This window comes from Rattus rattus, chromosome 15 (genome assembly GCF_011064425.1).
Source record: "Rattus rattus isolate New Zealand chromosome 15, Rrattus_CSIRO_v1, whole genome shotgun sequence".
Lineage (NCBI taxonomy): Eukaryota > Metazoa > Chordata > Mammalia > Rodentia > Muridae > Rattus > Rattus rattus.
In genome coordinates this window covers 55730371-55739862 of record NC_046168.1, presented here as the reverse complement: position 1 = coordinate 55739862, position 9492 = coordinate 55730371, and the positions used below count along the sequence as shown (strand labels likewise).

General features: G+C 46.3%; 1 protein-coding gene across 4 annotated transcripts in view; it reads left to right on the top strand.

Annotated features, from left to right (window-relative positions):
- Positions 1-3695: 3695 nt before the first annotated feature.
- Positions 3696-9492, top strand: part of Smad2 (SMAD family member 2) — a 62323-nt gene continuing 56526 nt past the window's right edge. The window contains exon 1 of one of the 4 annotated variants that reach the window (XM_032886261.1): positions 3696-3977. The gene's annotated coding sequence lies outside the window, so the exon portion shown is untranslated. Of the gene's footprint in view, positions 3978-4061; positions 4236-9492 lie in introns of those variants that run through there. The other 3 variants (XM_032886258.1, XM_032886260.1, XM_032886259.1) reach the window with 3 other exon arrangements.

Sequence of the window (9492 nt, the reverse complement as noted above, 5' to 3'; positions counted from 1 at the left end):
AAGGCACTGATCTGAGTTTAGCAGAATGTCGGTAGGAGTCACTACATCCTTTAGCAAACAGTATTTGTTTTCACCTAGGTCCCTGGGTAATCTAATCTGATTCTTGGTCACCCAGGGTCATCATTGGGTATAGGTTCCCTCTTGTGGAGTGGGTCTTGTGGAGTAAATCAGACATTGGTTGGTCAGTCCCACAAGCTTGCACCACCATACCTTGCAGGCATCTACATTTCTCCTTTGGTAGTATGCAGTGTACCTTCCAGAACCATGAACACCAGTCCGTAAGGCTATAGGTAGGCACCAGCTTTCTCATTTCAACAAAAGTCAGTATGTCTTCTAAGTTCTAATTTTCAAAAACTTTACCTCAGTCCCCTCCCCCTCAGAGAGGGAGTGCGTCAAAAGAATGAGAATATTCAACCAATGCTTTTATGCTAGGTGCATAACAAGTGCCCAATGGATACCTGCTAGTTGAATTTAACTTCTCTCTGGTGTGTGTAGGTATGTGTCAACACCAATACAAACTTATTTAAAGCATGAAGATTCCTTCTATTGATATATAAATCTAGCTGGTGTTGAATATCCTCATATTGTTTAATACAAGAAACCACATGCAATTAATTGTTCTTCATAACTTTTGCTCAGGTTATCTCAGGCAATAATGTTTCAGTTTCAAAGAAAAATCCTTTCTTATATGACAGTGTTCACTGCTACTTAGTTTCACCGGCACTAAGCAGCACTAAGTGAGCTAAGTCTTGAGAAGAGCCCAACAGTTACATAGAAAACTACCAAGGGTGATGTCCTTGTTGGAGGATGCGGCCTGAGACTCACAGGCACTCACAGAAACACTGTATTTGACCTTGTATCACTTCTTGGCATGTTGGTAAGGGTGTGAGGAGGAAACTGGGAAGCAGCTGTCTTGATATTCAGGAGTTCACAGTTTGGATGGAGACAAAGAAAGCACATACGAGAGGTGAAGAAACTCCCATCACTGAGTGAGTAAACCACTGGTCAAAATACCAATCCAAGTAGTCATCCCATGTGTGCGAATCAGCAGTAACAAAGAAAGAACACAGGTAATGATGTAACTTTGGGCTGAGGAGACCAGAAGAGATTTATAGATTGACAAAGAGAAGATGAACTTGAGTTGGGTCTCTTGAAAACTAAAGCATAAATTGTTTTCTTAAAAATCAAACTATAGAAAAATTGACAATGAAATGAAAGGATTTTTAATCATTGACTCTTTGGCTTTTGAAATAGCTGTCATTTTTCTTATGTCTTTTAAATGCACTCTGAGTTGATTTAGGTTTAATTGATTCTGGAGTGGCATAGGTAATGAAGGGTTAAACTTGCTGTCCATTCATATAAAAAGACCAGACCCATTCAATATAACTTATACAATAGGGACCTACTTATAGATCTTCAGGTACCCTAGTGGATTTCCAAGCCGATTGTTGCCATGGCAACCATTGCTCCATGTGCCTTCAGCTCGTCTTGACCCACTTTGGTTTAGATGCATTTGTAACCGAGGGGATAGCAGGCATGCTCCCATTTCAACGCCCCTGGAGACTGCATTAGTAGCCAGATTCCCTTCTTCAGTCTTTTAGAACCTATAGCACAGTGGTTCTCAACCTGTGGGCTGCGACCCCTTCAACAATTCTCTAACTCCGAAAATGTATTTACGTTACAACTCATAACAGTAGCCAAATTATAGCTATGAAGTAGCAATGCAAATAATTTTATGGTTGGGGGTCACCACAACATGGGGTCTGGACATTAGGAAGGTTGAGAAACCACTGCCCTAGAGTCTTGGAAAGCTGTGCAAATGGAGGAGTTATGCTCTCGAAGTCTGACACTTTGGAGTGATGGTTTAACTCAAGAAGCATATTTTTTTTAGAATCTATCCAGCCTTGCTTCCCTCTCCCCACTCCAACTCCTCACGTGGACACCCAAAGCCACACAGGAATTGTACTTTTTTTGTACAATTCAAGACTGCCTTTAACAGGACATTTGGTATTAAAGGTGTTGATTTCTATCAGTTTACAGAAGGGCTGCAAGTCAGAACCAGTCTTCTTCTTCCGATTAGAGCATCATTTGCCTCCACCTCATTCCCAGGAGGCTTTGGAAGGCCCAGACAAGGAAGCTCCTTAACTGATTTTTAACTGATGGTAGTGCTGGGGTTAAAAGCAGAGCCTAGGGTGGGCCAGACAAATGCTCGCCCAGTGAAGCACATCCTCTGCCCATTAACATGGGAATTATGTGACCTTTCTCTAAAACTGTTAACAGAAGAAACTACCTTTGAAGGTAACGTCCTGCTAAGTTCGTGTTGGTGTAAATATTGTTCATAAGCAAATGTAAGTCAATGGTCTTTATCTTTCCTTTAATTTCAAAGTCCTGTTCATGTTTGCATTCATGATTTCTTTAATAACGATGACATCTATAACATTTAAGTTTTCATTTATAATATGTGAGTTGGTATTATGATGGCAAAGGCTTTGAATTTGGAGTAGAGCTGCATTTGAAACTATGACTGGCTTGCATCTGGGGCGAGCTACATTTTTCCCATGAGAAGAGTGGTGGAGATTTTGAAAGCCTATCTAAAAACCTGTTAAGTCTGGAGGGAAGGGCAAACAACTCAAGGACCACATAAAGGCCCCTGATCTGGATGCCCTCACATCTGAGGAGAGAGCATGCTCCACTCCTAACTGCTTCGCACACTGTGTTGTTACTCCTGCACTCCTCTGTCGTGCTCGTGAGGCTTGCTGGACTAACTTGCCTCTCCCAGAAATCCTATGAAGAGGTAGCTAAGTATAGATGGGCATGACCAACAGCTAAGCAAACTGCGTTCTGGTATTTTCTTTACCACTAGCAACCTGAAGAGGCATTTCAAATTTAGGTTTATTATCCTAACACAGTCTTTCATCTGCCAGGGTTGAGTCAAAATCAAACTGCAGGTAGTCTTAAATTTGGGAACTTGGTGAGAAGTACGGGTCTAGGAATAGGGGCACAGTTAGGGACATGAGCTAGGGAGAAGCCAGCAAATCAAGGAGCACTCATAGGTGCTCATGCTTCACAATGAGCATTCGAACCAGCTATCACTAATAGTTCTACTTCAGAAGAACCCACGGTTCGGGTTGGAGAAACACACCCAAGGAGGGGCCCAGCCCTAACACCAACCGCACGGACAAGAACCCCAGCTCCGCGGTTTTCGCCACCCGCCCCCAGGGCGGAGCCCCGCCCACTTATTTGCATAGGGCGCGCCCCTCAGCGGCCAGCACCCTGGCTTCTCCAGAGCTTTGCCAGTCCAGCGACTCAGACCCGGCTGGGGGCGGGCCCAGGCCCGAGCACGTGTCCATTCCGGCCTCACGACGGAGGTGGGCGAGGGCTTAGCCGCGGTGCTCCACCCAGAGGCGCCAGGGCGGGGGTCTGCGGGCGTGGCACGCTGCGCGGCCTTCCGCGATCCTCCCCGAGCCCGGTGGGAGCGCGCCGGACACGAACTCAAGCGCAACCGCGGGCGTGCCACCCCACCCGGCCTCGCCTCGCCTCACGCTCGACGGGGAAGGCGGAACCAATCAGCGAGCGACGTTTCCCTTCCGATTCCAGGCCCCCCCGACGCGGTGCTCACACCCCGGGCTCCCCGTTCGCTGATTGGTTGCGCGTGCCGCCGGTCGGGCCGGAGGCGGGAGGCGGCGGCCCGCGCCTGCCCGCGCCCGCTCGGCCCCGGCCCCTGCCCGCGGCGCCCGGCCTCCTTCCGTCCCTGCCGTGCTCCCTCCGTCTTCCGTGCGCCCGCTCGGCCGGCGTGCCTCACGCCTAACAGGCGGCCGCGGCGCCAATCAGCGGGCGGCAGGGTGCCAGCCCGGGGCTGCGCCGGCGAATCGGCGGGGCCCGCGGCTCGGGGGAGGAGGCGGGGCTACCGCGCGCGCGGCGGTGGAGGAGCAGCTCGCCAGCCTGCAGCTCGCGAGCGCTGAGCGAGCCGCCCGAAGGTAGGTGCGCGGCGGCCAGGGCGGAGGGCGGCGGCGGCGCGGGGGTGCAGGCAGTGCCGGGCCGCGGGGCCGCGCGGAGTGGAGCAGGCGGCTCCCTCCCCAGCCGGCCGCGGTGAGCGCGGGCCTGGGGGGCGGGGCGGGGCCGCGGCGCAGTTCCGCCGCGCGCCCACTCCTCCGGCAGCGCGGAGCCCGTCGGAAGAGGAAGGAACAAAGGTCAGGGCCCAGCTCGGACGGGCCGGGACCAGGCGCTGGGTGCAGGTAAAGCCGGGGCGCCCAGGGGACCGGGCAGGGGTGTGGGGCCGGGTCACGTGGCCGCCCGTGTGGGGTGTGGCGGGCCGTGGCGCGCGGGCCGGGTCGGCGCCGTGGGCAGGGGCCGCGAGCCCCGCCCGCCCAGCCCTGGCTGCGGCCCGCTTCTGTCCCGGCGCGCGGCAGCTCTCGCTTTGCGTTGCAGAATGGCTCCGGAGCCGAGTTAGGGGCGTGTGGTACTTTGCTTCTACTTTTTCCTTTTTTTTTTTCTTCTTTCCTGTGGCCTTTGTTAACAGTCGTGGGTTCCGAATCATAGTGTGCACTCAGAAACACGCTCGTGGCTGAGGCTGCCGGGCTCATCCTCCACGCACTTGGGAAAGTTGCTCCGTGGGTACTGCCTATTAGTTTCTAATCACACGCCTTTAGGAAGCATGCTAATTGAGTGCACTTATTTCAGACTTGGTTTTCACAGTCGGTGCTTGGATTATTTTCTTCTAGGAATACTGTCCTTGGGCCCCCAGGTACTTTTGTCCTCTTACCCTTGCAGGTTAGGGTTTCCTTGTGAATCTAAACAAAAGAAAATTAAAAATCGAGGTTGGTTTTGTTATTCATCCCTTTTACACTTAAAGGCAAACGCTACCTGTTTGTTGTCACACCAATTTAAAAACAAAACAAAACAAAACAAAACATGTGAAATAGTTCAGCAGCATTCCACCTTATTGTTATGCCTTGTTGGGGAATTCTAAACGGCGATGTTCTTAACTAATGAAACGACATATGTAAATAAATGTAACCTGAAGGTTATCTTTACAAAAATGGCACCCTGGAATGTCAGTTTCCAAAATCTCTTATTTCTAATTCCATGACTTAACCCCATACCGCTAATAGAAAGGATTTTTCTCTTGAGCCTAACACAAATACATTTGCTGCCATGCTGGGAATATCTTTCCTATTAGTTTACTTTGGTTCCTGTAAAAAGCAATTTCCTCCTTTACAGAGAAGTGTTAAGTAGTTAAAACGAAGTTGGAATAGTTTCAATCCATGAGTTAGTGAAGCAGATGGAATCCAGACATGAGAGAAGCAAAATGTATTATAGTTTTAAGGTTTTTATCCCTCTCCCATTTAGCCATAAAGAGATTTTTTTCTTCTTCATTAGGTCATTTAGCAAATGTTTATGTTGAATTCATAAAGTAACATCGATGTTATTTTTAAAAATTATTTTGGCATAAACTTACCTGTGGAGGTAAGAGAATTTGTTGTGGTCTTAGGACATTTTTAAACTGAGTGCCCAGGTACATGCTTAATGTTACAAAATAGTTGACTTACCTACGTTTAGGGTCCTCCCTGGCCAGGCTTAATCACTGGACTAGGATTACAAACCTCCTTGTGTTCCTTAGCAAGACACTGCTCTAATACTGTTGGTTGCTATTTTGTAGGTACACCCGAAGTGATTTCATATTGAGAGTGTTCTGCAAAGTTTGGTCTTTGGGGTTCTGAGGTACTTGTCAGTAAATAGCTATGCACCCTGTGTGGCTCATAAAGTCAGTGTTGGGAGAAACTGCAGAGTAACTTCCCGTTGTGAAGTGTGGTTTAACTTGCATTAGGACTGTTGGGGATGGTTTTCTGTATAGCCCTTTCCTTTGTGTATACATATAGGATGATGCTGCAGTAGTCAGTACTATCATTAGGGAGGCTGAGTGAACACACAGGCAAACGTAAGTAGTTTAGCTGCATGAACTGGTGCTTAAGGACCTTTTGGGTTTTTAGATTTGACTTTTGGGCCTAACCGTTTCCCTTCGTGCTTGGTTTGGATGCTGTTGGCTGAATGCTTTGGACTCCAGAAACCACGTTTGCAGCAGCCTTTTTATCCAGGTGCTTTTGTAATGCATGCAGAAGCTGTATATAGTGTAGTCTGGCAGATGGAGGTTTATTCATATTCTTGGGACAAGAATCCTTTTTAGAGGGTGGAGAGAGGCATATCTTTTTAGATGCTTTGTCTGGTAAAAGCAGAAGGACATTTTTAGGCCCTTGGTTTCTGTGAGTGCAAAGAAGTTTTCTACTAAGTATTGCAAAGGTGTATCAGAAACTGACTATAAAGAATTCAGTATCACTTTATTGGACAAGTAATATGTACGTCACAACACTTCTCAGTGGAATTAGGAAAATAAAAATCCTGTGTCTTCTGGCCAAGGCCCCAAAGTAAGGAGGTTAATTATGTCAGAGCATAAGCTGAGCTTGAGCACTCATAATTCATCCAGAGCCACTTCCTGAAGCTACTTGCATTGCTCTCTGTCGGGTGTAAAGGACGGCACTAGGAGGGAGGGATGGGCTGTGTTAGCTCCTATGACACTACTAAGAACGATGTCCGATGTCCGGGTTGGGGTGGGGGAAATGCCTGGCACTTTTTGCAGTTAATTCAAACTGAAGATGGAGCTAATCTTTCAGAAGCATGCTTGTTGAGCAGATGTACAGTTGCTGAGCTTAATTTGGTCTCAATCTGATTAACCATTGCCCGTAGTTAAAGAGAGTGGTTAAGGAAAGAGAAGGAACTTGAGTCATTTGGGTTCCAGTGAAAGGAGTATTGTATGCAAATAGTTAAGCCAAGAATACAGACTGGGCAGTGAGTCACGTGACAGAGTTGGAATCAAAGCCCTAGGCTACTCCTAGGTTTCTTCATTATGGTATTGGGTAAATCAAACTTCCAAGTTTTTTACTAAAAGTGGAAAAAGCAGCTTTAACCACTTAAGGTTGTTAAACCATAAGTTAGAAGATGGAGAACAGTCTCGGAGATGGAGTCTCAGGTTAAAGTTCTTGCTCTTTCGTCACCTTGGCTCTTCTTAATGCAGATGCTTTGCCAGCACCACTGTCCCTGACCTCATAATGGGCACTCAGCAACCAGGCCTTCAGTGGACCCTTTCAGGTTTTAGTTAAAACCTGGTGGTATTTATTTAAAATGTTTTTAACAGAGTTATCTGGCATCTAAGTCCACAGTAGATTGAAACTAGTAGATTTTGGGTAGTGTGGGAAGCTTAATGGGGTGTGGTGAGGAGTAGGCAGGATGGTGGGGGACTTGAAGCTTTCTGTCCTTTATTAAGAGAAAGCAGGTAACAGCCTGGAGAGGTGAACAGAGAATCTTCAAGGCACAAAACAAGTACCCATCTCTTGACAGGCATGTGTGATCATTCAGAGCAGGACCAGACCTGAAAGCCTAGCAGTGAATGTTCACCAGTTAGCTTAAATTTGGTTTGGGAAAACCTTTTTAAGACCTTATTATCTACTTGATACGCTTAGATGACTATTCAGGATGGTTAGCAAATGGGTTGTAGAGCACTGTGCTGTAGCCAGGGATTTCATGAAAGACCCACAGCATCTTGTCTAAGAGAGCCCTGATTTCAGACTGAAAAGTCTTTCTGCTACCCAGCACTCAAGACAGGTGACCTTAGAGCACTGGATCACACTTGACAGGAGGCCATCCTTTCTGTTAGCCTGCTGGTGTCAGGCGAAAGATTTCACTCAGGCTTTAAGAGACGGTATGCTAGACATTTCCTGGATAGAGCGATGAGAACAATTCACCCAACTCTCGTCAGGGTTTCTTGTTTCTTCATATTACTAGCTTTGATTTTGGAAAAAAAATTACTTACTGAGACCTGGTATCTCTCTGTAAATCAGACTTTCTATGTAGATCAGCATGGCCTTGAACTCAGTGATTTAGACTACTAACTGCTAAGAATACAAGTGTAAGCCACTATGCCCGATGACTTTGATTATTTGGGTCCTCCTTTCTACCTCAGGGTTATTTTCATTCTCTATCTGGTAATTGTTGGTGACCTAACAAGGAAGCCAGCCTTGCCGCTGTATTAAAGAAACGTCTTACTATCACTGATCAATTTTGGTCATTTCTCTACATGTTGTGGTGATGCCTTCAGTTATGATTCTAGATTTATGTCATTAAATATGGTTCTAAGTCACTTCAGTAGTTTGATACAATAAAAATATAATCTTAGTAAGTCAGTTGGATTTAGACATTGCCTCTAGCTTGGTCACATAGCTAGACATGTTAGAGTGGTTTTGTGATCTGCATACCTGCCTCACATCCCACTGTGAGTGGTTCTTTCTGTAGCTCTGTTGGTTTTGTTTAGTTATAACTGAATCTTCTCTTAGGACAGTTGCCTGGTCCTTTGGTGTGTTTTTATATTCATTTTTAAAAATATTCTTTTACAGTTTTATTCAAGTGTAGTGTTCTTTGAAAATATCCCCCTGGTTATCCTTTCTCATTCTTCTCCACCTCCCACCAAAACCCTTTTCCACATCATTCCGTCCCATCTTCTGACTCTGTTGTTTTTTCACTCCTCATCCATTGATGATGTCTGAGCCTTGGAGGAAGATGAAATAGATGTCCTGTTTAGGGCTGAATACTCAGCAGATATCTTATTCTGAGCACTTTGACAGGTTATGATCTCCACATCAACCATCACCCTGACCCACTGGAGAAGCTCGTTTGTAAGAATTTGGTGAGCGTTTCCCCATTTAGCAAACACAAGTAGTAGGTTCTTCCTTACGGCCTGTGACCTCTAGTCATGGGCTTTTGACCAGACTTACAGTTGGTCATCCCCGAAACGGCCATGCATGCCACTGTTGCACCTGTAGGTACATCTTGCCAGGCAGGGTGATAGGTTTTAAGACTTCCAGCTAGGTCAGACAGTTGGTGACTTTTCTCTTCCTTTTGGTACTATAAAAACTATCTATCGGGGGAAGCTTCTGGCTCAGCCTAGAGCTTGAGATCTTTTTGTGCTGAAATAAATTTGTGATGTCTTTGGCAATAATCATCTCATTCTGGTGGTCACTCGAGACAAATGGCAGTTGCTTGGATTGTTTTTGTTTTGTTGTTTTGCAGGGGGTTGGGATCTCCCTGATAACTCATGGGAAGGTAAATTGACTTTTAAAATAGCAGGTTTCCATATAACTCTTACACATCATTAGTTCTGTTAGCCCCCCACCTCTACTACCTCCCCGTCCTCTTCATTTCCTGTCTGGCTTCCTGGCCTCTACAGACATTCTGTCTTCATGGTTGTTGTACCCATGACAATATTCTGAGCAGATTCTCAATTTGTTGTTAAAATTTGAAACTGAATGTGTGATTGTTACTGACTTCTAGATTGACTTTTTTTTTTTTAATGGGATTTCATTGGCTTCAAGTCTGTAAAGCAGTAGTGAGGAGAAGCTGCCTCTGAAGGAAGGCTGTGTTTCTTTGTGTTTTCTGCAAAGCTCA